Here is a 27736-nt window from a genome sequence, read left to right on the forward strand (position 1 = left end):
CAGTGCTTCTTTCCATGCTACTTTGTGTTTTCCTTTGCTCCTTCACCTTTGGCTGAATATCCTTCTGCTCCTCCAACTTTTGTGTTTTGACCTTATTAAAGGTCTCATCATCCATGTCCTCCTCATCCTCAGTTTTCTTAAAGCACATCGAGAGCACCTCCTTGGGATCAAATGTATCTTCTAGTACCATTAATTCATCGTCTTCAATTCCAATATCCTTATCTATGCTATAGATTTGAGCAATTAAGGCCAAGGCATAATCTTCTCTGAGGTCAAAGATGATGCATATATCTAAGAGCAGATAATACTCTCGACCTTGAATAGTGAAGGAAGGAAGGATAGGCATAGCTAGACTACATGTCTCAAAATCCAGTCCTTCAGTAGACATAGCTCCATTTCCTGTTTGTCACTTTAGGCTACAAGATCCAATGTTGCAGCATCCTTACTCTCTTCCTCAAGATTAATATCCTCCTCTTCTAGTTCTTGTGTCTCTTCAATATCAAGTTCTTCCCTAGGATCTTCCATGGCCTCTTATGGCATGTCTTCCGTACCTTCATGACAAAGATTTAAAAACACAGCAGAAGCAAGGCTTACCTCCGATAGAATGCATCCTTCACTATGAATATTACAAACCGCTTTGCATTTTTCTAGAAAGCTATCAAATCTCCTATTGATGAGAATCTAAAGCTTTTTGTGGCATGGACATATGACTTTCCAGATGTCGTTACTTTCTGTTTCTCTGAAATCTTTTGAAATTTTGCTAGCTTGTTGCTAAAAAAACTTTGTGGGTCTCCAAAATGGCAGCATAATCGAGCTCTTTATTCCACATCTCATAAAATATATGGTAATCTTGCTGAGCATCACACTTCTCAAGAAAATATAAAATTAACAAATTTGACTTCTTTTAATGTCTTCCCCTTGAGTGGGACTATCATTTTTACAAAATACATGCCTTGAACACTCGCTAGCTCAATTTTATCATTTCTCTCCTTGCTTGAACTTCCCTCTCCTTGACAAGGGAAAGATTGTCCTTGCAACCTCCTTTTCATTGATAGAATTGGCAATTGTTCCGGTAGCCCTTGCACCAAAAATTGAACTATCCCTTTAAATTTACTATCTTCAATTTAAAAAAAAAATTCAATAAAGTTATACAATCCAACTTATAAAAAGCAATTTACTCTCTCTCTCTCTCTCTCTCTCTCTCTCTCTCTCTCTCTCTCTCTCCATTTTTACCTTCCATGAACAAGAGGTTTTGGATGAACAACGAATGAAAATCACTGGGCCTAGATGAAGCACCAACAATAAAATTACCCCACAATCTAAATTCTACAATTATGATTTCCATATCTTTGATTTATCATTGGCTTAACGAGAAGAAAAGCTAAGTCAACACATATTACACAAAATATCATAATGCATAGTCCATTAAAATATTTACAGCATTGTTGGAAGTTATTTTATGAAAAGCATAAAGAAAGTATACTAGCTACATGCTTGTAGATGTCAATTATTGATGGGAAATAGTAATTGGAAATACATTCTCTTTTTCATGTTTCAAATACAGTCAAAAGTGCTATTTTTTAGAGCTCTTTTTGCCTCTCTTGCTTGACTCTGCTTTGTCTTTTCGTGTGATCCATGATTTCATCTCATCAATTGAATCTTCTAAAATTTCTCAATCAGACTTATTAGAATATGAGACATAGCGGTCAACACTGTCTTGTGTACTAGGGATAAGAAATGCTCCAAGTAGAGTTCTTGTTTCAATAGGGGGTCCGACAATGTCTCTATATTGGAGATATAGTTGTTCTAAATATGGGTTTTAATCATGCTCAGTTGGAGCCATCGAAACCTATGAAAATACATCGTAATGTTAAAAAACAAAGGCGATGGAAAGGGAGTGATAGAAAGAGAGAAGGCACCTTCAAAACCTTTGACATTAGGCCAAACTTGATCACACCGGAGCAAGATGGATTGGACCAAGCAAACCGGATTCCTCCTCTTCCTCTCTCTCTCACTCTACCTCTTTCTCTCTGCTTCACGCATCGGATTCCTCTTCTTTTCCTCTCTCTCTGTCTCTCTCTCTAACAAAAATTGGGAGGTATATAAAAAATGAGTGTTAGAGTTGAAGGAAAGTGATTTAGGACATAAATTATACAAAAAGTGAAATAAAGGATTGACAAAAAGTGATCGAGGATAGGACTACCTCGAAGAGGGTGCTTCCCTCACTTTCCATCACTATCTGTTCCCTCACTTTCCATCACTCTCAAAGCAGGGGTAGCTCACTGCCCATCCCTCAATATTGCTCCCTCACTTTCCTTCCCAGAGATGGTTAGTTACTACATGACTACATTTATCGAACTAAAATTCTATCTTAGATCTTTTTTATATGGACCCATGAGCGGAAGGTCATTTGAGGATCTCTCTCCATCTCTCTCTCTCAAAGTTACATGAGGAGATTCAAGGTATGGTACATATTGTGGACCCACCAGCTATCTCCTTCAAAATGAGGGATCCCAGGGAGCCAGTGGACTAGCTTGCGAAGTGGTTCACATATTGCAATTTTGAGTATGTGTCCCTCATTGTCATCCCTTATCATTTAGAGTAAGTGATTAGTAAGTACATTGCATAAGGATCTAAATTGTTATTTTCAATCCATGAAGTCTAATCTTTATAGCAATTGTCAAATGAAGTCAGCATTGGAGTTTAGCTATAATACATCTGCCATCAAAAGGATGCTTCTGCTTCAATTCAGTTACACATACTCATCAAGAGATCGATCTGTAAGAGAGCTTCCATTGCCTTTAATAAATATCACATTTTTTAAAAATAACCAATGATTTATTTTGTGGAAAGTTTTTCACACTCAGATATGCAACTTATAGTGGTCTAAAGAGACTTTATTTTGCAATCGATTCCTATAAAAAAAATTCATCTAAGTTGGGTGCAATTGAACTGCTGCACTTGGACATAAGACATAAAATCCTTTGCCCTCTCAAGAATTTTTTAAAATTAATTAAAATAGTTTTAGGCTTACAAGAGACTGGATGGTTCATAGACATCACAACAATATGATGCCCACTCTTGCAGATTGAGGGTCCTTATAAATACACCGAGTACATTTCTTAGGCTTATTTATCAAAGGATACACTGGGTCCCTTAAGTACCATTATTGATGCATTTAAAATTTATACATAACATTAATCTTAACACTGAATTCAAAACTAAAGTTTTGTTTGTGTTTTTGTAGATGATAGAAGAAAGCTATGATGATCAATTTGTGCTAAACTTCAGAGCTAGGATGATCGTAGATCTCCTTCAATATGCCTCCTCGTTACCACAATAGAAAAGCAAGGAGGAAAGCTCTAAGAAATTAGATCAGGGACAAAGATCAAAATTGATGGAGGACCTCACTCGAGAGCAGGATGAGGACTCTCTGATAGGACTTAAGGACCCTAGGGCCCAACCTCAGATGCCTCCACCATCCACTCAACTTCCTTCTCTAACTACTGAACTTGGACATGAGGACCCTCGTCCAACCCCTCAAACTACTAAGCCTGGACCTAAGGATCATGAGCCCCTTCCCCATCCATTTACTAATCTCGAATGTGAGAATCCTTCAACTACTTCAAAGCCTCCTATGTGAGTTGAGGCACATTGTACTCTTGGAAGTTTGTAATGCATAATGACATCTAATGAAATTTATCTATATATGAGACTCTAGTTTGTAATCCATAGTGAGAGAGAGAGAGAGAGAGAGAGAGAGTTGACTCATGAATATAGATGTATCTATTACAAACTTTTAATGACAAATTGTTACAATACCAGATAAATTGATTCTCTATTGTTGTTTGTAAATGATAAAAAATATAGTTACAATGCTGATTATGGCTGTAACTTTAGAGCCAAGACTATTTGTAGAGCTTCTTTGACTCCAACAATATTGTAGAGCTAGAAAGGTTCAACTACTAGAGCAAAGGCTATCCTGGCAAAGATGCTAGATCAAAACATGGAAGAGAAGGTGGTGGAAGAGGAAAAGGCACAACATAAGCTCCTTGATCCAATCTTCTTCATAGGATCATCCTAGGCATTGGATGCCAACCCTTCACAGCATCTGTCATCACCTGAGAATCATCAGACAATTCTTTCAACACCCTTTGCATTATAAGTGAGCATCATCTTGCAAATCTTGATAGAAAATTTATTGAATAGATGTACAAAGACTATTATTGGCATGCAGATAGTTGTTTTGTTGATTCTATTAGCAATCCCTGGCCGTAAGGATCGTTGTACTTCTGAAAACAACATGGCTCTATATGACTCTATTACAACACCATGAGGAATTGGCCAATCCATGGTATTCCATGTTGGGAGAGCTAGTTTCTTCAACACACCATGTGTGTTGGCTTTATCCAATAGTTGGTAAAAATGATCATAGAAAAAGACTCCTAACTGAACTAATTGTGTTGAACACCTATTTCATCAATTTTGGACTCTTGCACTGTCCAAATTCATTTTGTGAGATAATTCTGGATAAAACATTTCAAAAAAAGAGGCTCTTATAAAACAAAACATTGAGTCAAAAAGGAAGATTTAAAAAAATCAAATTAGAAAAAATGACGTGAGATGTTAAAAATAGAGTACATCACATTGTTAAAAGAGACAAAAAAGTAAGATTTTAAAAAATCAAATTAGAAAAAATGGCGTGACATGTTATGAAAACTAGAGTACATTTCAAAAAGAGCACATCACATTTGTAAAGAAGTAGATCATATTACTCAAAGCCATATGGTGCCAAAAAACACCTTAATACAGTCTCTCTTAACATCATCTTAACATCACATTTGTACAAGAAGTAGATCATATTACTCAAAGCCATATGGTGTCAAAAAACACCTTAATACAAGGCCATATGGTGTCAAAAAACACCTTAATACAAAGCCATATGGTGTCAAAAAACACCTTAATACAGTCTCTCTTATCTAAGTCTAGAAGATCTCATCATTGGTCTCTCTTATCTTCTCAACAACCCAATCCTTCACTGCCTCCACAGCTGTATCCTCAACATAATTACATGAGAAGAAGAAGTTTAAGCAATCACAAATTGTTTCTTTATAATTTCTCTGAGAGGCTCTTATTGTTCTCTCAGCATCCGCATCAAATCGCCCATGACGAGAGCTACGATAACGCAGGTTACTTAAGAAATCTAATAGATCTTGTCGTGCTTTTATCATACGTCTTAGAAGTCTTTCACTGTCTGCTATCTTGAGAGTCTCCTCCCTCTCTGCGTGCCTTTGTGCAGCAAATTCCTCTCTCTCCATGTGTGTCAAAGGAGAACCTTGTCGAATTCTGGCCTCTCTCTGTGCTCCTTGGTCAGCAATCCATTCTTTGAGATTGTTAATTCCGAACTCCACGTCTTCGACAATGCCAAGGACATCCATGGGTGGGGAGATGATAAAGAAAGGGAGATGGACTACGATGCAAGAAAGAAGAGAGTGTCTGCGGAGGAAGAACTAGGATAGAAGATTACTTGGTTATCAAGATGGATGAAAGAAGACTCTGAGAGTGTTTGCGGAAGGACTAGGATAGAAGAATACAAGTTAATGAGAAGCACTAGGATGCAAGAAAGAAGAGAGTGTCTGCAAAAGAACTATGATAGAAGAATACTTGGTTGTCAGGATGGATGAAAGAAGACTCTGAGAGTGTTTGCGGAAGGACTAGGATAGAAGAATACAAGAAGAATACAAGTTAATGTGAGAAGCACTAGGATGGATGAAAGAAGAGAGTGTTTGTGGAAGAACTAGGATAGAAGAATACTTGGTTATCAAGATGGATGAAAGAAGACTCTGAGAGTGTTTGCAGAAGGACTAGGATAGAAGAATACAAGTTACTCAGAAGGATACTTGGTTATCAGGATGGATGAAAGAAGACTCTGAGAGTGTTTGCGGAAGGACTAGGATAGAAGAATACAAGTTACTCAGAAGGACTAGGATGTAAGAAATAAGAGAGTGTTTGTGGAAAGACTAGGATGGAAGAATACAAGTGCACTAAGGCACGATGTGTTCACTACGATAAGGATAAGGGTTGGAATAAAGTGAGTGGCACGATGTGTTCACTATGATAAGGGTTGGAATAAAGCGAGTGGAGATTGAATGCTCTACTTTAAGTGAGTGGAGATGATAAGGATAAGGGTTGGAATAAAGTGAGAGAAGCATTGCGAATGCTCTACTTTAAGTGAGTGGAGACTGTCCAACTGAATAAAATTCTCATTACACAAGGATTTATTTCCAAATAATCACATCATCACACATTCATATCATAAAATTGTGTGCATGAAGAAATATATTACAAATATTACATCATCACATATTCATATCAAAATTCTCATCACACAAGGATTTATTTTCAAATAATCACATCATCACACATTCATATCATAAAATTGTGTGCATGAAATAAATATATTACAAATATTACATCATCAAATATTCATATCAGAATTCCCATCACACAAGGATTTATTTCCAAATAATCACATCATCACACATTCATATCATAAAATTGTGTGCATAAAGAAATTATATAAATATCATGATTATGCCACTTAAGTAATAAGTCACAAATTGGTGTATAATCAACAAAAACTACAAACACAACATCATACATGCATCACAACTCTTGTGATGCTTCTAGTGGAGACTCTGGCAACTCTTCGGACGCTTCCAATGGAGGCTGTGGTACTGTAGATGTACACTCGGTCTCTACTTCTTTTGTAGTATGTAGTGCTTTCGGAGTAGACTCAGTATCCTCTTCCTTAAATGCAAGCGGAGGCGGTGGCAACTCTTCTGATGCTTCCAGTGGAGGCTGTGGTGCTGTAGGTGTACATTGGGTCTCTACTTCTTCTGTAGTATGCAGTGCTTTCATAGTAGACTCAGTCTCCTCTTCCTTAAAGGGAAGCTCTGGTATTGCTTCAGTTGCACGTTGTATTCTAATGGTAGCAATTAGGTCTCGAATGATTTCAGCCCTAAACAATTGTATATCCTCCTCTGAATATTTGAGCTCCAAAGAGTCTTCTGATGAGATCTGTGGCATAAGTGAGAAAATTTCTTTGAAAATCAACATGCAGTTGTAGGCAACTCTCCACCCACAACTATGCCCATCTTCCTGCTCTACTACTAAACACTTTTGGAAGTCTACCGAGTCTTTGTACTGTCCTGTTTCTTTGATAGCAGATACCAACTTCTCAATCGACCTGCTCATCGTGACATATTAAAAAAACTTAGTGTATCTATCACATAAGGTACATAATATAGAAGTAACAACAGATTAATAGAATACTTACGTTTGCACTGAGCCATGAAAGCCTGCAATGGAGTTAACAAACCAACAATAGTTGTCTTCAAGGTTCCAAACCACCAGACTCCAATGTTCCCTACACGAATAATTAAGAACCATTATTATTTAACACAATGTTGCCAGTACAAGATGAAAATAAAGGTTGCCATGATACTTACATCTCATGATATGCCATAAATAGGACTCGCACGCCATGTAAATGTAAAGGCTGTAATAATTTACAAACATCGGCTATTGTCTTTCTGCTATCGCTAAGTATAGGAGAAAGGAGGGAATCCAACATATACGCACGATTTTGTACGACTCTACCAAATCGTGAGATAACTATACTGCACCAACAAATAAATGAATATTAGCTTATTAGATTTAATCAAAATAAATGAATATTAGCTTATTAGCTTATTAGATTAAATCAAAATATAGAATTATCAAGTAGAGAAAAAGTTTGTATCAAACCTGAGAATGGCCATCATAACGTTGTTATTGACCTCATTTGAAGCTCTAGAGAGAATTGAAATCTCTTCTCCCCCAAATTCAAGATACTGAGGTCTATGTTGAATCATAACCCTAACATTAAAAGAGCTTCCCAATTCTTTTAATGAGGCCATGCTTGTAGAGTTGAGGTCATCTATCCTCTTTGACTCTTTGATGGCATTCATTTCGCAATCAATGATTGCTCGAATGGTACATGTTATAAATGCATAGAGATGCAAATCCGTATATGTTGATAGTGTGGTGTCATTTTGCATCTCAAAAATTTGACCAAGTACCAAAAAGCAATTGTAGCCCACCCTCCATCCACAATTATAGATGTGGCTATTATCTTGATGTGATACCTGACATGTTATATACTCTATTTGTTGTGCCAAGTCACATTGCCGCATTACTATGTCGATAGCATCTACTAATTTTCGAGCTGATCTGCATATCAAAACATATAACAACAGTGAATATGTGCATTGCATATCAATCTACATGTCAAGAAGTGACAACAAGTGTAGTCTATACTTACTCTAACACATTGCCATGGACGGATGTCATTGAGTTTGCAAAGAAGCACTTCTTCGCAAGGATGTCCACGACTACCAGACTCCAATGTGAGCTGCATTATCAATAAAGAATAATTACTGTGCTTGAGACAATTCTAGCAAATGCAATAGGAAAAACAAGTAGGGTTTGATGCTTACTTCTCATAATATGCTGTAAAAATAACTCGTGCGTCATTCATAGGAATGTGCTTCAACCACTTGCAAACATTCTCTATGGTTTCTTCTTTGTTGATAAGCACTTCCGAAATACGAGGATCGAGCATATATGAAACGCTTTGTATATTTTGCGGAAAATTTGCTATAACATTGCTATATTTAAAAAAAAAGTATTAGCTTCTTGGGTTTAATCAAAATAAGCAAAGTATAAAGCCAAGGAAAAGGCTGCATCAAACCTGAGGATGGTTGTAATGACTTTGACATTAACCTCATTCTTAGGATTCAAGAGGATTGAAATCTCTTCTTCACCAAATTCAAAAAAATGAGGTTGTTGTCGAATTAACAACATAGCAGTGAATGAACTTCCAATCTGCTCCAATAGATTCATATTTTTATGACTCATCTTATTGAGGGAGTAGTCTACATCGTATTCTTCTTCACTTGCTATGTCCTCCATATCCTCCTTCTGCCATAAAAATATAAAAAAGTTATGCGATGTACACATCCCAAATAAAGGCTTAAACAAGCAGATAAGGTTTCATATATGCTTTCATTAGTGTAAGTCTCTCCTCTGCTTGGAGCAAAAATTTAAAAAGGTTTCATACACGCTTTCATTAGAGTGAGTCTCTCCTTCTCTTGGATGAAAAATTTAAAAAGTTATGAGATTTACACATCCCAAATAAAAATAATGGTTTAAATAATCATAGAAGTATAAAGATAGCATGCTTTCATTAGACAAGTTATGAGATTTATACATCCCAAATAAAATTAATGGTTTAAATAATTATAAAAGTATAAAGATAGTATGCTTTCATTAAACTCATTCTCTTCTCCTTTTGGAGGAAAATATAAAAAAGTTATGAGATTTATACATCCCACTTAAAGGCTGGAACAAGTATACAAGTATAAAGATAAGGTTTTATACATGCTGCAATGTAGTCATATTTTCATGTTGTTTCCCAATGGTAGTAATTAGATGCTGAATACTCTCAGCCCGAAATGCTAGCAGATCAGCTTCTGTATATGATTCCATTTTGACTGGTAACTCCAGATCAAAAATCTCTCTAAGAAACAACATGCAGTTGTAGGCGACTCTCCACCCACAACTGTGTCCATCTTTTTGCTCCACTGGCAGACGTCTTTTGAATTCTACTTGATCTTGTTGCTCCGTGGTTGTTCTGACAGCAGATACTAGCCGATATGCAGCACTGTCCAGCATGACATATGAAATATATTAATATGTCATGATCATAAGATACAAAATAAGAAAGTATCAAAAATATTAAGAGAATAATTACCTTGGGGAGTTGGCATGATAGCCTTCTATTGAATTCACAAACCATAAATGGTTGAGTTCAAGGTCCCAGAAGATCAGACTCCAATGTGAGCTACACGACCAGAATAAAAATGATTATTGTTTTACACAAACTTGCCAAAGAAATAGTAAAAATAAGGTTAGAGTTGATACTTATGCCTCATGATAAGGCATTAAGATGACTCGCACCCCATCTAAATTCAAAGGGCTTAACCAGGTACAGACATCTTCTATAGTCTTTTGAGGAGAGCTAAGAATAGAAGAAAGGAGAGCATCGAGCATGTAGACACGATGCTGCACTGTACTAGGAAGTTGAGAAATAACTACACTGCACCAAGAAATAAACAAACATTAGCTCATAGAATTGATTTGCATTCTGCACTAGGAAACTGATATATAACTGAACTGTGAATAAATAAACAAATGTTAGCTTATTGAAGTAGCAATAAATAAATAAACATTACCTGAGAATGGCCAAGATAACATTGTCATTAACCTCTTTTAAAGGATTGGAGAGGATTGAAACCTCCTCTCTACCAAAGCTTAAATACTGAGGTTCTCATTTCAAAACGATCTTAACTTGAAATGAGCTCTCCATTTTATCTAATGCAGCTAAATTTGATTTTTCAATCAAATTTAGAGGTGGTTGCATTGTTGAAGTGGAAGGGAGTGCCTCCGTATTGACTTCATCCATTTCTTCTCCCTCTATTGCCTGTAAATAAATATGAGAGATTAGAGTCATTATCTTTAAATTTAAATCTTATTTAAAAAATTGTATTTAGTTGAGAAATAGAGAGTTCATACCGCTAAGTATTGTCGTAGTGGCCTTTTTTCATAACCCTGCGAGCCATAATTATCAAAGAGGGCATCATCATATTTGTCTTCATCCACCAACCTCTCTGTGAATGGGTCATGTAAGTCCATCTTTTCATCATTAACAACTGGGACATTATGATCTTCAAGGTAAATCATCCATGTCATCGGTGTCCTTGTGGTCTATCTCTTTTTCATAGCCTGTGGTTAGATCTGCTTGAAGCTGGAAATAGGCCATGAAATGCTTATTTTCAATAATATTGGTGGAGTTGCCTTTTCTTAGGAGATCCTCAAATAAATATCCCATCCTGCACAAGGTGACCTCCCAACCTGCCAGCAGCAAATTCTCCATCATGGTAAGCAAGAGACTCCCACTTTTTGCAGGACTTCCGTAGTTGTTTTTTTGATAATGTATGGACCTGGGAATATCTTGCTCTTCTAGCATCAATCTCAAATTATTTGAATTCCCTCTTATGTTCTTTTGTAAAGAGTGATCAGGGTTGGGACTCTGCATACATAGAAAGAATGATTCAAGAGTTTGAATCGCTATGCCACATTCTCTCTTGCCTCTCTTTGCTGCATAAACACCACTATAGATCTTCAAATCTGATGAATATGCTCGCTCTAGAGTAACCTGCATGGCTTCTTTGTCTTTTTTATCAACAAATATGACAATGTTACAAATCGCCACTTTGCTAATGGTGGTATATACTATTCTATCAATGAAGTTATGGATATCATCGCTAGAAACTTCATTGATAAAGAATAGTTGTGGCTTATCCCATGCTGACTCATTCTTAAAGAAGTCATCTTCTGAGACTCCCCTGAAGTTGACAAGCTTTCCAGACTCTGCCGTAACCTCTACATTGAATTGAAAGCTTTGGTGCATATCTGTTGGCATTCTTATCTCGCTGATTAATCTTTCCACATATGCAACCACCTGTTGTGGGATCTCTTTTCTCATATAAGAGGTTACTATTTCCGACCCATCTTCATCCTTTTTAATCCACCTGTTGGCCCATAGCTTTACCTTGGGTGTTGACAAAGAAGCTATATGCTTCACCACATTATAGTCAATGTTGCAATGAGTAAGTGGAATTTGTTTCTCTGACAGCAAATACTTGATGGCACTATGCACTGCATCACGCCTCACCTGTACATTGATGCATTCTTCCATGCAGTGGTCTTTGTCTTTTTTTCCAAAAAACCATTCTTTCTTTAAAATTCTTTGTGCTGCCATGGATGCATACTTATCAGGTAAGTACTTTACAGGCCTCCACATCCTTGCCGTCAACTCCTTCTTATCCATTACCTTTGACTTGCCGGAGATAAACAAAGGAGCTTCATAGGTCAGCTGTCCACGCTCACAAGCAATGCACGTTTCAAGCATCTCATTGAACACTTCAACAGGACGAAAGATGATAGAAGTATAGTCGGCATATCTGTCCCTCACCACCTTGAGGCTTGTCATACTTTCTTCCCGCTCTTGGGTTCCCCTAGGCACAACTGCACTCAAAGAAGTATAAAAGTTTGTGAGTGTGTCGGCGTCTGCTTTTGTGACCTTTCGCTTCAAATCAGGATTTGGGGAACCAAATGTTGTCCATATCACCCTTGCCTTCTGTAAGACCTCTGATGTTGAGGATATCTTACGCTTTCCATGGACATAATGATTAAGTCTTTCGGACTCAATCAAATACTTAATCTCATGCTTGAATATACAGATCGTTGCAGGATAATAATGGAATGAGCTTATCTTTACAAATTGTTCTGGAGTGAGTCTTTTGCCCTCCTTTGCTTCCCTTGCGATCTGATTACAAGCATAAGCCCAATGTTGACCATCAATGGGCTGGAATCTGCAATGAAGGAGAAATTCCTTCTTGACTTCCTTTAGCATATTCTCTCCTTGTGCCTCTTCGCCTCGTTCATGTGGAATATTTTTTAGAGTGTTTTTAAAGAATTGACTGAAGATCTCCTCGAAATGTGTAGGCCCTGTAAATGTTATTTGATCCAGAAAACTATTTTTGGTTGGACAAAACATTATTGGGCGCAAGACCACATTACTTGCCACAGGTTTCTTGCCATCTCTCAAAGCCTCGTATATTTGCATTGCATAAGATATATCAAGGCTTCGGCTATTAGTAAACAGAGCTGCAGCTTCCACATCTTTGGCATTCACAAACCACGTCCTTTGACCCCAGATATATCCCACATCATCATCTGTAACTGCTTCATTAAGACGCAGATTAAGATTTTTAATTGATGTGAGTTCATCTTGATCATCTTCAGCCTCGGATTCTGAGTCTTCTTCATCTTTCTCTTTTTTTGACCGTTTTTCATCCACATTATCTTTCTCTACAGTGGGACGATGTCTTTTCTTACTGCTTGGAACCGTGGCTCTTGCAGTACTAGCCTTTTGCATTTCACGTCGTGGCTTGCTAGCAAGAGCTTCTAGCATAACTGCAGTGGATCGACCTTGATCTTCTTCAATTTTTGCTAATTCCCGTGCACTCAAGGCTTGTTTTTCATCATCCTTAGTTACATTCACCATTTCTGGCTCTACAAGTTTGCGCTCATGTTCTACAGGTTTGTGACAGTGTGCCTGTTCTTCTTGTCCCTGCATTGAAGTCTGAGCTTTTTGATCTCCTTCATGTGATGATTCTTGCATATGGAGAGCATATTCTGCATCCTGAAAGTATTCAAGCATTATCTTTGCATGCATCCTTTTTGCCACCACACTAGGAAATTGCTCCCAAGTATATGAAAGAGTCTCCAATGCCCTTTGCAACTCTGGAAACTTTGATGGTTGAGGAGGAGGCATCACAAAGGTCTTTGCGTCTCTCCTTGACACAATAAAATGCATACCGCCAACTTCAGGATCTGAACTCTTTGTTAAAATATCCACAAAGGTGTCTTTTCGCTGAATTATTATGCCTACTACAAGGCTTGAAGTCATATCTTTTTTGAAGAAAGTAGCATCCCATGGATCTTCAACACCATTGAACTCCCTTTTTGACATAAGTAGAAAGAGTCTCTTTTCCTTTTGATGAAGAAACCAGGCTCTTCTACCCATGTGATATCGAGTCCACCTACCAAAGCCATTGGGGCTATATTCCTTTCCTTTGAAATTCAAAGTGACATCAGAAACCCATTCTCTGATCTCAGAGTCATCTAGCATAGCCATCACATTAGCTGATTGCTCCATAATCCTACAAGAAAAGATAATGAAGAATTTAGATACATACAAGTAAAGTACAATATACAACCCTTGATACAATAAATGTGGAAAATAGCCCAAAAGGCTTTACAAGGCTTCATATGGCAATAAATGTGGGAAATAGCCTAAAAGGCTTTACAAGGCTTAAATATTTGTACAAATGTAAAAGAATTAGCCAATAAAGCTTTACAAGTAATATAAAATGTCGTCTAGTGATAAAGCTTCAATCTTCGTGAAGATTCATGTAATCTGTCCATACATTGATATCTGAGCACTGATACCCAACTGTTGCAATCTATCCACTAAAAACTGTTCCACTGATATCCACTTATGCAGCCCACATGATATCCACTTATGCATCCCACTGATACTCGTTAATTAGTGAATGGTCGGGATGGTCGGGTTTATTACAAGGCGCTTCATATGACAATAAATGTAAAAAATAGCATAAAAGGCTTTACAAGGATTTTTATGACAATAAATGAGCTTAAATATTTATACAAATGCAATAAAAATAACCAATAATCATCAAGCTCCAATATGTCCCATGACATGTAATCTGTCCACTGATATATGCAATCTGTCCACTGATATCTGCTCATGCAATCTGTCCACTGATATCTGCTCATGCAATCTGCCCACTGATAAACTTCTTGGTAAATGGTAAAAGGTCTTATTTAATAGCATGTTATGAGTGTTAAACCGCATGTGAGCGAAGGGACTGACAACGAATAGGAACTAGTTAGAAAAATTTGAGCATGGCTTCGATTGGCAACTTGGAGAATTGTCTCTCCTCTAAGGCAATCTAATCTATGCTAAACTATGCTAAACCAACCGTCGAAGCGAAGAAAAGCAATAAATAATTTCTTTTTCTGTGTTCATTTTAATGTGCTGGGGTTTAAGAGGCTTAAATATGCAAAAGAAGGGGTTGTGATGTAGAGGCTAAACCTGCATGTGATATAAATAAAGAACAAGTATCTAAAGAAAAGTTAACGTTTTTCAATTTAAAAGATGAATATATATAAAAACATTATCTCACTTTCAAAACAAACCATAAATTCACTCTTTTATAATTTTTTAAAAGTATAATATAAAGTATGTAAATATATAAAACTCTCTTTACTTTCTCTCTCTCTCTCTCTCTCTCTCTCTCTCTCTCTCTCTACTCCTAAATCTCTTTGCAGCCATAGTCAAGACACCTCATTCTCTCTCTTAATCTCTCTCTCTCTCTCTATAACTCTTAAGTATTTTTCATTCCTCTCTCTCTCTCCCTCTCTCTCCCTCTCTCTCTTTCTCTCTCCCTCTCTCTCTTTCTCTCTCTCTCCCTCTCTCTCCCTACTCTCTCCCTCCCTCAAGGAGCCACGGTCCCCAAGAGAAGCCAAGGTCCCCAAGAGACCGGCTTCTCTCTCTTAATCTCTCTCCCTCTCTCTCCTCTCTCTTTCTTTCTCTCCCTACTCTTCTCTCTCATTTAAAAATATAATATAAAAGATGTAAATATATAAAACTCTCTTTACTTTCTCTCTCTCTCTCTCTCTCCTCCTAAATCTCCTTGTAGTCATAGTCAAGACACCTCATTCTCTCTCTTAATCTCTCTCTCTCTCTCTTTGACAACTCTTAAGTATTTTTCTCTCTATCCTCATCCCACTTATTCTCTCTCTCCCTCTCTCTCCCTCTAGCACAGAAGTTTCATTCCTCTCTCTCTCTCTCTCCCTCTCTCTCTCTCTCTCTCTCTCTCTCTCTCTCCCTCTCTCTCCCTAAGTCTCCCTCTTCTCTTCTCTCTCTCTCTCTCTTTTCCTCTCTCCTCTTGCCACGTTTCATTCCCATAAACTTTCTCTCTCTCTCCCTCTCTCTCTTTCTCTCTCTTTCTCTCTCCCTACTCTCTCCCTCCCTCAAGTAGCCACGGCCCCCAAGAGACCCGCTTCTCTCTCTTAATCTCTCTCCCCCTCTCTCCTCTCTCTTTACCAGCTTCTCTCTCTTAATCTCTCTCCCCCTCTCTCCTCTCTCTTTACCAGCTTCTCTCTCTTAATCTCTCTCCGCCTCTCTCCTCTCTCTTTCTTTCCCTCCCTACTCTTCTCTCTCTTAATCTCTCTCCGCCTCTCTCCTCTCTCTTTCTTTCCCTCCCTACTCTTCTCTCTCATTTAAGGAGCCCCTCTTCTCTGTGTGAATCTCTCTCTCTCTCTCTCCCTCTCTTAAGGAGCCCCTCTTCTCTCTCTTAATTTCTCTCTTTCCCTCCCTCCCTATTCTCCCATTTCTCAAATTTACAAACTCGAATATAAATAAAAAACTAATTAAAATAGAACTCAAAAACTCAAATAAGAAACTAATTTAAAAAGAATTGTAATGCCTTCTAAAAGACCACCCTCCTCAAAAACTTTAAGAATAAACTAATTGAAAAAGAATTATAAGTAAAGAAAAAGAATTACAATACGAATTTTAAGAAATAGAACTCAAAAACCTTAACAAGAAACTAATTGAAAAGAATTGTAAGTAAAGAAATAGAATTACAAGACGAATAAAAAAGAATGCAAGTACCTGGAAAAAGTGAAAAAAGTAAGGCTCGGCTTATCCTTTCTCTTCCGCTCTTGGTTGCTTCAATGAAACGAGGAGAGAGTTAAAACTAGTCCACTCCTACACATAAATTTGAATTTTCAAAAAAGAGAGGGAAATTTGAATTCATTATAAATTTGAATTCAAATTTGTGTTCAACATTCTTCTTATACTTTCTTCTTATACGTTCCTTTTGAATTCAAATTTATGTTCAACATTCTTCTTGATACTTTCTTCAACATTCTTCTCGATTCTTGTAAGTCCTTTTCATTCTCGTAAGTCCTTTTCATGTAAGTCCTTTTCATTCTCGTACGTCCTTTTCATTCTTCTCGTAAGTCAAATCTTATTTTTCGTTCTTGCTCGTGATAGTAAGTCAAATCCTCCTCTCCCATCTCTCTCTCTCCTTCTCTCTCTCTCCTCTCTCTCCTCTCCTTCCCTCCATCCATCCCTCGACCCAATCCTCTCCTCCAACCTCCTTCCCTCCCCTCCCCTTCCTCCGCCGCCAAAACTCCTCCCTTCCCTCCGCTCTCCCTCCTTCCCCAAAATCCCTCTCCCCTCTTGCTACCCTTCCCCTCTCCCGTCGCCTAACCTCTTCCTCCCCTACCCCTTTTTCCCCCTACCCCCTTTTAACCTTCCTCCCTTTTCCCCACCCCCCTTGGCGACCCCCCCAACCTTTCCACCCTCTTCCCCACTCTCCCTTTGGCCCCCCTCCCTCCTTCCTTGGCGACCCCCCCCTCCTCTCACCCAGCTCCCCCTCCGCCCTCCCTGGGGCTGGCCGCCAGCCCCCCCCTCTCCTCACTCCCTGGGCTGGCGGCCATGGCCGCCAGCCCCCCCCCCCTCCTCTCACCCACCCCCCCCCCCTTCGCAACCCACCCATCCCCCCCCTTCACCCTCCCTGGCTGGCGGCCGCGGCCGCCAGCCCCCCCCCCCCTCCTCTGACCCAGCCCCTCCCCCTCTTCACCCTCCCCCCCCTTCCCAACCCACCCATCCCGCTCCCTGGCTGGCGGCCGTGGCCGCCAGCCCCCCCCCCTCCTCTCACCCAGTCCCCCCCCCTTCTCCTTCCTCTCTCCCTAGGCTGGCGGCCGCGGCCGCCAGCCCCCCCCCTCCTCTCACCCACCCCCCACCCCTCCCCCCCCTTCACCCTCCCTGGCTGGCGGCCGCGGCCGCCAGCCCCCCCCCCCTCTCCTCTCTCCCCCCTCCTCTCACCCAGCCCCCCCCCCTCTCCTCTCTCCCTGGGCTGGCGGCCGCGGCTGCCAGCCCCCCCCCCCCCTCTCACCCACCGCCCACCCCTCCCCCCCCTCCTCTTTCTTCACCCTCCCCCCCCCCTTCCCAACCCACCCCCCCCCTTCACGCTCCCTGGCTGGCGGCCGCAGCCGCCAGCCCCCCCCCCCTCTCACCCAGCCCCCCCCCCCCTCTCCTTCCTCTCTCCCTGGGCTGGCGGCCGCGGCCGCCAGCCCCCCCCCTCCTCTCACGCACCCCCCCCCCCCCTCACACTCCCGCCCCCCCTTCCCAACCCACCCATCCCCCCCCTTGACCCTCCCTGGCTGGCGGCCGCGGCTGCTAGCCCCCTCCCCCCCTCTCACCCAGGGGGGGTCTTCACTCCCCCCCCCCCCTTCGCGACCCACCCGTCCCCCCTTCACCACCCTCCCTGGCTGGCGGCCGCGGCCGCCAGCCCCCCCCCTCCTCTCACCCAGCCCCCCCCCCCTCTCCTCTCACCCAACCCCTTCGCAACCCCCTCTCCTCTCTCCCTGGGCTGGCGGCCGTGGCCGCCAGCCCCCCCCCTCCTCTCGCCCAGTCCCTCTCTCTTCGCTCTCCCCCCCCCTTTCGGAACCCACCCTGGCTGGCGGCCGCGGCCGCCAGCCCCCCCCCCCCTCCTCTCACCCAGTCCCCCCCTCTTCACCCGCCCCCCCCCTTTCGCAACCCCTCCCCCACCCCCCCTTCCCCCCCTCAGCCGCTCCCCCACCCTCCCGGGCTGGCGGCCGCGCTCTCCCCCCCCCTTTCGGAACCCACCCTGGCTGGCGGCCGTGGCCGCCAGCCCCCCCCCCCTCCTCTCACCCAGTCCCCCCCTCTTCACCCGCCCCCCCCCTTTCGCAACCCCTCCCCCACCCCCCCTTCCCCCCCTCAGCCGCTCCCCCACCCTCCCGGGCTGGCGGCCGCGGCCGCCAGCCCCCCCTCTTCACCGCGCCCCCCCCTCCCCCCCTCAGCCGCGCCCCCCTCCCTCCCCCTCTCCCCCCCTCTTCACCCGCCCCCCCCCTTTCGCAACCCCTCCCCCACCCCCCCTTCCCCCCCTCAGCCGCTCCCCCACCCTCCCGGGCTGGCGGCCGCGGCCGCCAGCCCCCCCTCTTCACCGCGCCCCCCCCCTCCCCCTCCTCCCCCCCTCCCCCCCTCCCTCCTCCCCCCCTTCAGCCGCTCCCTCACCCTCCTTGGCTGGCGGCCGCCAGCCCTCCCTCTTCACCCTCCCCCCCTCAGCCGCGCCCCCCTCCCTCCCCCTCTCAGCCGCTCCCCCCTCCTCTCAGCTGCGCCCCCCCCTCCCCCTCTCAGCCGCTCCCCCCTCCTCCTCTCAGCCTCCCCTCTGCACCCACCCGCTTCCCTCCCACCCGCCGCGCCAGCCTCCCCTCCCACCCTCACACCCACCTCCCTCTTCGCCCCTTCTTCCCCTCCCTTCCTCCTCCCTCCCGTCCCACCCTCTTCCTCCCCTCCCTTCCTCCTCCCTCCCCTCCCCTGAACCTTTCTCTCTCTAATTTCTCTCTCTTCAAATTTTAAAAAAGAAACTAGAAAAAAAAGTTTGCAAGTACCTGGAAACAGTTTGTAAGTTTGCTCTTTCTTGCTTTCTTGCTCTTCCTTCCTTGCTCTCTTGATCGTCCTTGCTTTCTTGCTTGAATGAAATGAGGGGAGAAAGAATGAATGAAGGAAGACTATATATAAGAAAAATTAGGTTTTCCTCCTCCTCTCCTATTGGCTTTCCATTCCTCCCCTCTCTCCTATTGGCTTTTCATTTATCTCCTCTCCCATTGGCTCCCATTACTCCCCCTCTCCTATTGAACCCCCATCCCTCATCCATTAGCCCTCCTCCCATCCATCCATTTCTTCTTCCTCCCCATTGCCACCACTCCCATCCCACATTTCCACCACGTCCCATTTTCCAAAATCCCATATTTCCCCATCTCACCCTCCTCTTTTTCATCCCCTATTAACTTCCTCACTCATTTCACTCCCTTATTAGCCTACTCCCCTATTACCTTCCCCTCTCCCATTCCATTCTTCCCTCCCCACTCTCACTTCCACTTCCCATTACTCCCTATCCTATTCCACTCCTCCCTCCTCATTCCCACTTCCACTTCCCATTACTCACTTGCTATACACATTTGCAAACTATTAATATATTATTACATGATTTTTTATACTATTTGTAAACTTACATATGGGCAAAATCACAGGTGTCAAAGCGATCCTATTGTGGTCATACAACAACTGTGCTTTTATTCAAGGGTATATTTATCCTCATCAACAAGCTTATTTACTCAAGGTATGAAGTGCATAATTTGTGCACTAGGTGTTTACTTTGTGCCAAAATTGTTTGCCACACACACACACACACATATACATATACCGAGAATTTTCTAATATTATCGCATCTACATTTCTCCAATGGGCATAAAACTTTGTACACTCCTCAACCTAGGTCTTATTGACTTGCATACAAAGTGGTGCACCCATCTCATAAGTACTTGTTCGGATAACACACCTCCTATGTATTTTATGACGATTGTGCATAACACTAGGAACAAAATGGTGTATCATGTGAGACAGACTATGCAAAGCATATCCAATGGACACAAGACTTTACACGTTCCTCAACCTAGGCAGTATTGACTTGTGTGCAAAGTGGCATCCCCATCCGATAAGTACTTGTTCGAAAAATACACCTACGATCGTGTTTTTTGACGATTATGCATGACACTAAGGCAATAATGGTGTTTTATGCTTGATCGACAATGCAAAGCATATCCGATGGGCACAATACTTTGCACACACCTTCAACTAGGTAGAATCGACTTACATGCAAAGTGGCATGCCCATCCCATAAGTGCTTGATCCTATAACATACCTAGAAACGTGTTTTTTGACGGATGTGCATGACACTAGAGTAAAAATAGTATTTAATGCTCGATAGACCATGCAAAGGATATCCGATGGGCACAAAACTTTTCGTACGCCTCAACCTAGGTGGTATTGAAATGTTCTCAATGAGGCACACCCATCCGATAAGTACTTGGTCAGATAACACACCTAATGGCGTGTTTTTTTGTGAATGTGCATGTCATTAGGAAAAAAATGATGTATAATGCGTGATCGACCATGCAAATCATATCCGATGGTGACAATACTTTGCACGCACCTCAAAGTAGTTAAAACGGACTTGCGTGCAAAGTGGAGCCCCCATATGATAAATATTTATTTGAATAACACACCTATGGCCGTGTTTTTATATGGTTGTGCATGACACTAAGGCAAAAACGGTGTGTTATGCTTGATCGACAATGCAAAGCATATCCGATGGGCACGATACTTTGCACACACCTTCAACTAGGTGTAATTAACTTACATGCAAAGTGGCACGCCCATCGCATAAGTGCTTGATCAGATAACACACCTAGCAGTGTGTTTTTTTACGAATGTGCATGGCACTAAGGCAAAAATGGAATTTAATGCTCGATCGACCATGCAAAGCATATCCGATGGGCACGATACTTTGCACACACCTTCAACTAGGTGGAATTGACTTACATGCAAAGTGGCATTCCCATCGCATAAGTGCTTGATCGGATAACACACCTAGCAGCGTGTTTTTTTACGGATGTGCATGGCACTAAGGCAAAAATGGTATTTAATGCTCGATCGACCATGCAAAGCATATCCGATGGGCATAATACTTTTCCTATACCTCAACCTAATTGTTATTAAAATGTTGTCAAAGAGGCACATCCATCCGATAAGTACTTGGTCAGATAACATACCCAAGGGCGTGTTTTTTTGCGGATGTGCATACCACTAGGGAAAAAATGGTGTATAATGCGTGATCGACCATGCAAATCATATCCGATGGTGACAATACTTTGCACGCACCTCAATGTACTTAAAACGGACTTGCATTCAAAGTGGAGCCCCCATCTGATAAGTACTTATTTGAATAACACACCTATGGCCGTGTTTTTATATGATTGTGCATGACACTAAGGCAAAAACGGTGTGTTATGCTTGATCAACCATGCAAATCATATCCGAAGGTGACAATACTTTGCACACACCTCAAACTAGTTGAAACGGACTTGCGTGCAAACTAGAGCCCCCATCCGATAAGTACTAGTTTGAATAACACATCTAGGACTGCGTTTTTTTACGAATGTGCATGACACTAAGATAAAAACGGTGTTTTATGCTTGATCGACAATGCAAATCATATCCGATGGGCACAATACTTTGCACACACCTTCAACTAGGTAGAATCGACTTACATGCAAAGTGGCATGCCCGTCCCATAAGTGCTTGATCCTATAACATACCTAGAAACGTGTTTTTTGACGGATGTGCATGACACTAGAGTAAAAATAGAATTTAATGCTCGATAGACCATGCAAAGGATATCCGATGGGCACAAAACTTTTCGTACGCCTCAACCTAGGTGGTATTGAAATGTTCTCAATGAGGCACACCCATCCGATAAGTACTTGGTCAGATAACACACCTAATGGCGTGTTTTTTTGTGAATGTGCATGTCATTAGGAAAAAAATGATGTATAATGCGTGATCGACCATGCAAATCATATCCGATGGTGACAATACTTTGCACGCACCTCAACGTAGTTAAAACGGACTTGCGTGCAAAGTGGAGGCCCCATCTGATAAGTATTTATTTGAATAACACACCTATGGCCGTGTTTTTATATGGTTGTGCATGACACTAAGGCAAAAACAGTGTGTTATGCTCGATCGACAATGCAAAGCATATCCGATGGGCACAATACTTTGCACATACCTTTAACTAGGTGGAATTGACTTACATGCAAAGTGGCATGCCCATCGCATAAGTGCTTGATCAGATAACACACCTAGCAGCGTGTTTTTTTACGGATGTGCATGGCACTAAGGCAAAAATGGAATTTAATGCTCGATCGACCATGCAAAGCATATCCGATGGGCACGATACTTTGCACACACCTTCAACTAGGTGGAATTGACTTACATGCAAAGTGGCATTCCCATCGCATAAGTGCTTGATCAGATAACACACCTAGCAGCGTGTTTTTTTACGGATGTGCATGGCACTAAGGCAAAAATTGAATTTAATGCTCGATCGACCATGCAAAGCATATCCGATGGGCACGATACTTTGCACACACCTTCAACTAAGTGGAATATACACGAATTTTTAAGGATGCTCGCCATGGAGGAAGTAGAAGGAGATAGCGCAAATGAAGAATGTCCATGATTAAAGCTTTGTATTGAAGTCCATTGATTCAGAAGGATTTTATTTGGGTACTAGGCAAGGAGCCAATCCAAGACAATTATAATCAGAGTCATCACCTCGTATGTCAAATGAGAGTCAAAATATGCACTGGATGTCACCCAAGGGTCAAGGCTTGCCAAGACAATAGGGAGTTAATGCAGATGGCACCTGGCAAGGGACTATCACATTGAGCAATAAGACAATGGGGAGTCAATGCACCCAAGGGGCAAGGCTTGGCAAGATAACTTGTGGGAGTTAATGTAGATGGCACCTGTATTTTGCAGATGGCACCTGTATTTTGCACTGGATGTCACCCAAGGGTCAAGGCTTGGCAAGACAACAGGGAGTTAATGCAGATGGCACCTGGCAAGGGACTATCGCATTGAGCAATAAGACAATGGGGAGTCAATGCACCCAAGGGGCAAGGCTTGGCAAGACAAGCCTAGGTCAAATTATGCAGATGGCAACTGGCAAGGGACTGTCGTGACATTGAGCAATAAGACAATGGGGTGTCAAATTATGCAGATGGCACGAATTGAGGCTCTTTAAGAGCAACAATTTAAATTGTAAACATATGTTCAATCTATATCATTTTGGATATAAAGACTGTAGCTAAGAGCAACGTCTCTCAATGTAATCATATACATAAAGCTACAATTGCTATTATCCCTCTTTGGTCTTATGGCATCATGTCTTCTTTCTATTTATTAAAAGTTTTGTTAAATTTTGTGCATATTGCCGAGTGACAATGTTATTTTCATGAAATATTTAAGTCTCCTTTCATGGATTTATAAATTTATCATGTCAATGAAAAACGTCAAGGAAAAATATTTAAAATAATTAAATTAACAAATAACTTAGATATAGCTAGAATTTCTAATATAGGATTATTTCAAATTCTTGCATGTTGGTGTAAAAGTATAGATTGAAAAAACAATATTTGTATGTGAATATGATAGAGCCACAAAGTGAACTTTTGATTTGGGAAGGAAAAACGTCAAGGAAAAATATTAAAAATAATTAAATTAACAAATAACTTAGATATAGCTAGAATTTCTAATATAGGATTATTTCAAATTCTTGCATGTTGGTGCAAAAGTATAGATTGAAAAAACAATATTTTTATGTGAATATGACAGGGCCACAAAGTGAACTTTTGATTTGGGAAGAAACTTTTTAGAAAGTAAAATTTTGATTTGGAAAGGATATTTTCATAAAGTAAAGTTTTCATTTGGGAAGGATTTTTGGGCTTCGTCCAAAAACAACACAAAAAGTCCAAAATTAATGAAATAGGTGTTGTTGCTAATCTAACTTGATATTGCAACTCTTCTATGGACCCATGTAACACATCTATGAATCCTATATGCATTCAATAGGCTGCCACTGCTCAAAAATAAAATAAAAACATTGAGGTTCAGGAAATTCTCTGATTATGAAATATAAATTCTAAATGAAGTCACTTACAATTTGGTATGTGTTGTGGAAGATAACTTGGATAATTCTCTCGCAACACAAGCTCTCTATGCATGTATACATGTTGAACCAATATTTTCTTTATTGATTTCATCCCCTCCTTGGTTCTAAAATCTTTCACCCTACCCTTCCAAGATGCCAAAAAGGGATTACTTGAACGTGGTTTCTTCCTTCTGTTTGGTTGCATGAGCACCCAACTTCCTTTTGATACAGTTAGTCTTTGCGAAGAGCCATCCAGAGTAACCTTGCTGGCAACATTGATGGAAAGGGAGCTCACGTTTATAGCTTTGTCCTCGATAGTCTAATCAACATGACGTTCGGCACAAGAACGGTTCTGATTATCGATGCATGCCATTGAGACTAGTATCCAAACTTATACTTGAACACCTAAAAACTCAATGGACATATCAAAGAGCACACATTATATTCTAGTCTTGCATAAGCACAATCTTCTTATTCAAAACTTTAAGAATATTATCAAACAGAGAGATTGACAAAGCAACGACATCGTTCTCATACCTTGTGCTTCAATATTATGCTCAACAAAGCTTCCTGTAAAACTAGGACCAGTTATTGTGTTGTTGTCCCCATGAAAATTTTTCAAAAGTTATATTCCAGTCTGCAACATCTTTATAAATACATTCTTGTTCACTAAAAACTGAAAGAACATTATCCAATTTAACATTTTCACTTCTAAAATCTCAAAAAGAGAGATTGAAAAATCAAAGAGCTTGTTGGTGTACCTTGCTCCTCGATATTTTGATAAAGAAAGATTTTCAAAGAGCGAGGTCCTATCAATGGTTTGCCATACCCACGAAAAACTTGCAAAAGTTACATTCTAGTTTGCAACATTTTGATAAACACACCATTTTGCACAAGCATAGATTGGTTCATCTAAAACTTTTAAAAATTCAAAGAGAGAGATTGACAAAGCAAAGAGCTCTCTATTGTACCTTGCTCCTAGAGGTACTTTGAGTTATTGGTTTGCCATCGCCACCCAAAACTTGTAAAGGCAACCCAATCTACAAGTTGAAGGAATGCATACGGGGAAGCAACCGAGAGAGAGAGAGAGAGAGAGAGAGAGAGAGAGCGGGAAGAGTAATTTGGGAGGGGAGAGTAGTTTAAGAGGAAAAGCACATTTTAGGTGGTGATGTATTTTAATGAGACATTGTCAGATAGTAGAATCATATCAATAGCTCGACCAAATTTTTTATTTGTTCTTGATAGTTGTACATGAATAAAATATTCTTTCTTGCTCTGACAATCCAAATGCAATTCAAAATTTTTAAAATTTCCCCATGTTACATTGTCCCTGTGGTCATTTTTCATTTTGGCCAAAAGGCCCCAAAATGAGCTCCCTTTTTTCCTAATGTGGCATTCTTGCAAGAGTTTCTTAGTAGCCTCTACTTCTTTCTTTCTTGCTTCTTCCTCTTGTTGCTACTTTTGGAGTAGGGCATCTTGCTCTTACTTCCATTTGGCCTCTACCTCTTCCATTGCCAACTAGCTTGTCTTCTCCTCTCTTCTGTTTCTTGGGAAATGGCTTGGTGGGGGTGGTCCTTCTGGGTGGTGTCGTTAGTAATGCATAATCCTTAGCTGCATCACCATACCCTTCTAGAATGGAATCATTGGAGAGCTGGTGGATTATGGGAATGATGAACATGGGATTTTGAATCTTTACCCTCGAGCTTGTACACATACTGACAATCTAACCATAAAAGTGATATGAACAATTAGTTTCTTTTGGCTTATGAAGATGTGCCAATAGATTTGGGAGGATCCCATTATGATGTTCCGTATGCTGAATTTGGACAAGGAGAGTGATCACCTAAGCTTCCTTCACCAATGCAGCATTCTTGATCATAGTAATAGGGACGTCATATGAATTTTAGTGTTGTACTCCACTAGGCCTTCAAGCTGCTTGTCCATTCTATGGCTTAGTGAAATGGGGCATCCCAAAAGCTTGGTGAATCGTCTCTATCATAAACTGGTAAAAATGGTTCTCCCCGCCTGCATGGAGCCAGCTGGTGGATCCCAAGGAGTTATTGAATTTATCCACAAAAACTACCACTTGACAGAGGTCCAAGTGACAGGGGTCCAAGTGACAGGGAAACCTGTCGGCCACCGCATGCAAGCCCATTGTTCTAATATGTGGGACCACCTTCGTGCTCCCTTCACGTCTTGTAGCACATGGTATGCCTTTGCATTGTGGTATTAGAGCTTGAAGTCCTTGATGTTGCATTTGATTTGTGAGTGGAGCACCAATCCTCGTATTGATTCTAACTATTCTGGCCCCAAAGGGGAGAACTGCATAGCCTGCATGGCATGTTAAGAGTAGTTTCGTATGTTCGCAGTACCATTGTCAGTGATGGATGGAAAAATGTCACCAAGAGGCCTCTCATCAACATTATGGTTGTGACATTTAAGCAAGAGGCCTTTCATCAATACATTTACACAAGTGGTCATGCTAAGATAGGTGAATCCGTTACTGAACAATTGGAGGGAGTAATTCTAGATGTTGGTTGTTATAATGTTGTTTAGATAATCACCACCGATAATGTGAAGAACTCTAGGAAAGCTATAAGAATTATAATTAAAAAAATATCCAACCATTTGGCATCGCCATGCTCTTGCCATTGCCTTAACCTTGTGCTTGAGGATTGGTATAAATCAGAAGTGGAGACCCAGTGGTTCGATCCCTTTATGGATGAAGGATGAAGAATAGTATTGTATTTCCTTAACACGAGAGATTGTTGGGCATATTTAGAAACCACCAACTTGTTAAGCATCCACTAGAGTTTTTGAAACCTGGGCGAAACACATTTTGGAGCAAACTATATAATGCTGGATCATTTGCTCAAGCTACAATAAACTTTGTAATGGAGACATTATTCAGTAGAACCTCACGAGTGGATAGTTGAGTCAACTTCACAAAATGCACCTGCCGAATTCATGGAGATGAAGAAATTTAGTCAAAATGCTGGCTTTTGTGGAAGAAAATAACTGATGCGGCCGATGCAATGCGGCTGGTATGGTTTGCCATCCAAAAAATAGACGTGAAAGGTCTAAGTTTGGGTAGTGCTTACATGGCTTGGTGGACTACTGAGCGGGACCTGTTGAAGGAAAATAGAAGAGCCACAAGTGATGGTGGTGGCTACAGTGCTAGTCATTGTGTCATTTTATGAAAGATGTTTCAAAAGTGATGGAATTATGCTCACAATGGCCTTCACTATGCTGGTCATATTTTAGATCCCCAATGGTGAAAGTATCATCCAAAAAAATTGGAACATGTAATGCAACCATGGCATAAT

Source organism: Dipteris shenzhenensis, chromosome 6 (genome assembly GCF_047967505.1).
Source record: "Dipteris shenzhenensis isolate YYH24624 ecotype China chromosome 6, Dip_SZ_1.0, whole genome shotgun sequence".
In the NCBI taxonomy this organism is placed as follows: Eukaryota; Viridiplantae; Streptophyta; class Polypodiopsida; order Gleicheniales; family Dipteridaceae; genus Dipteris; species Dipteris shenzhenensis.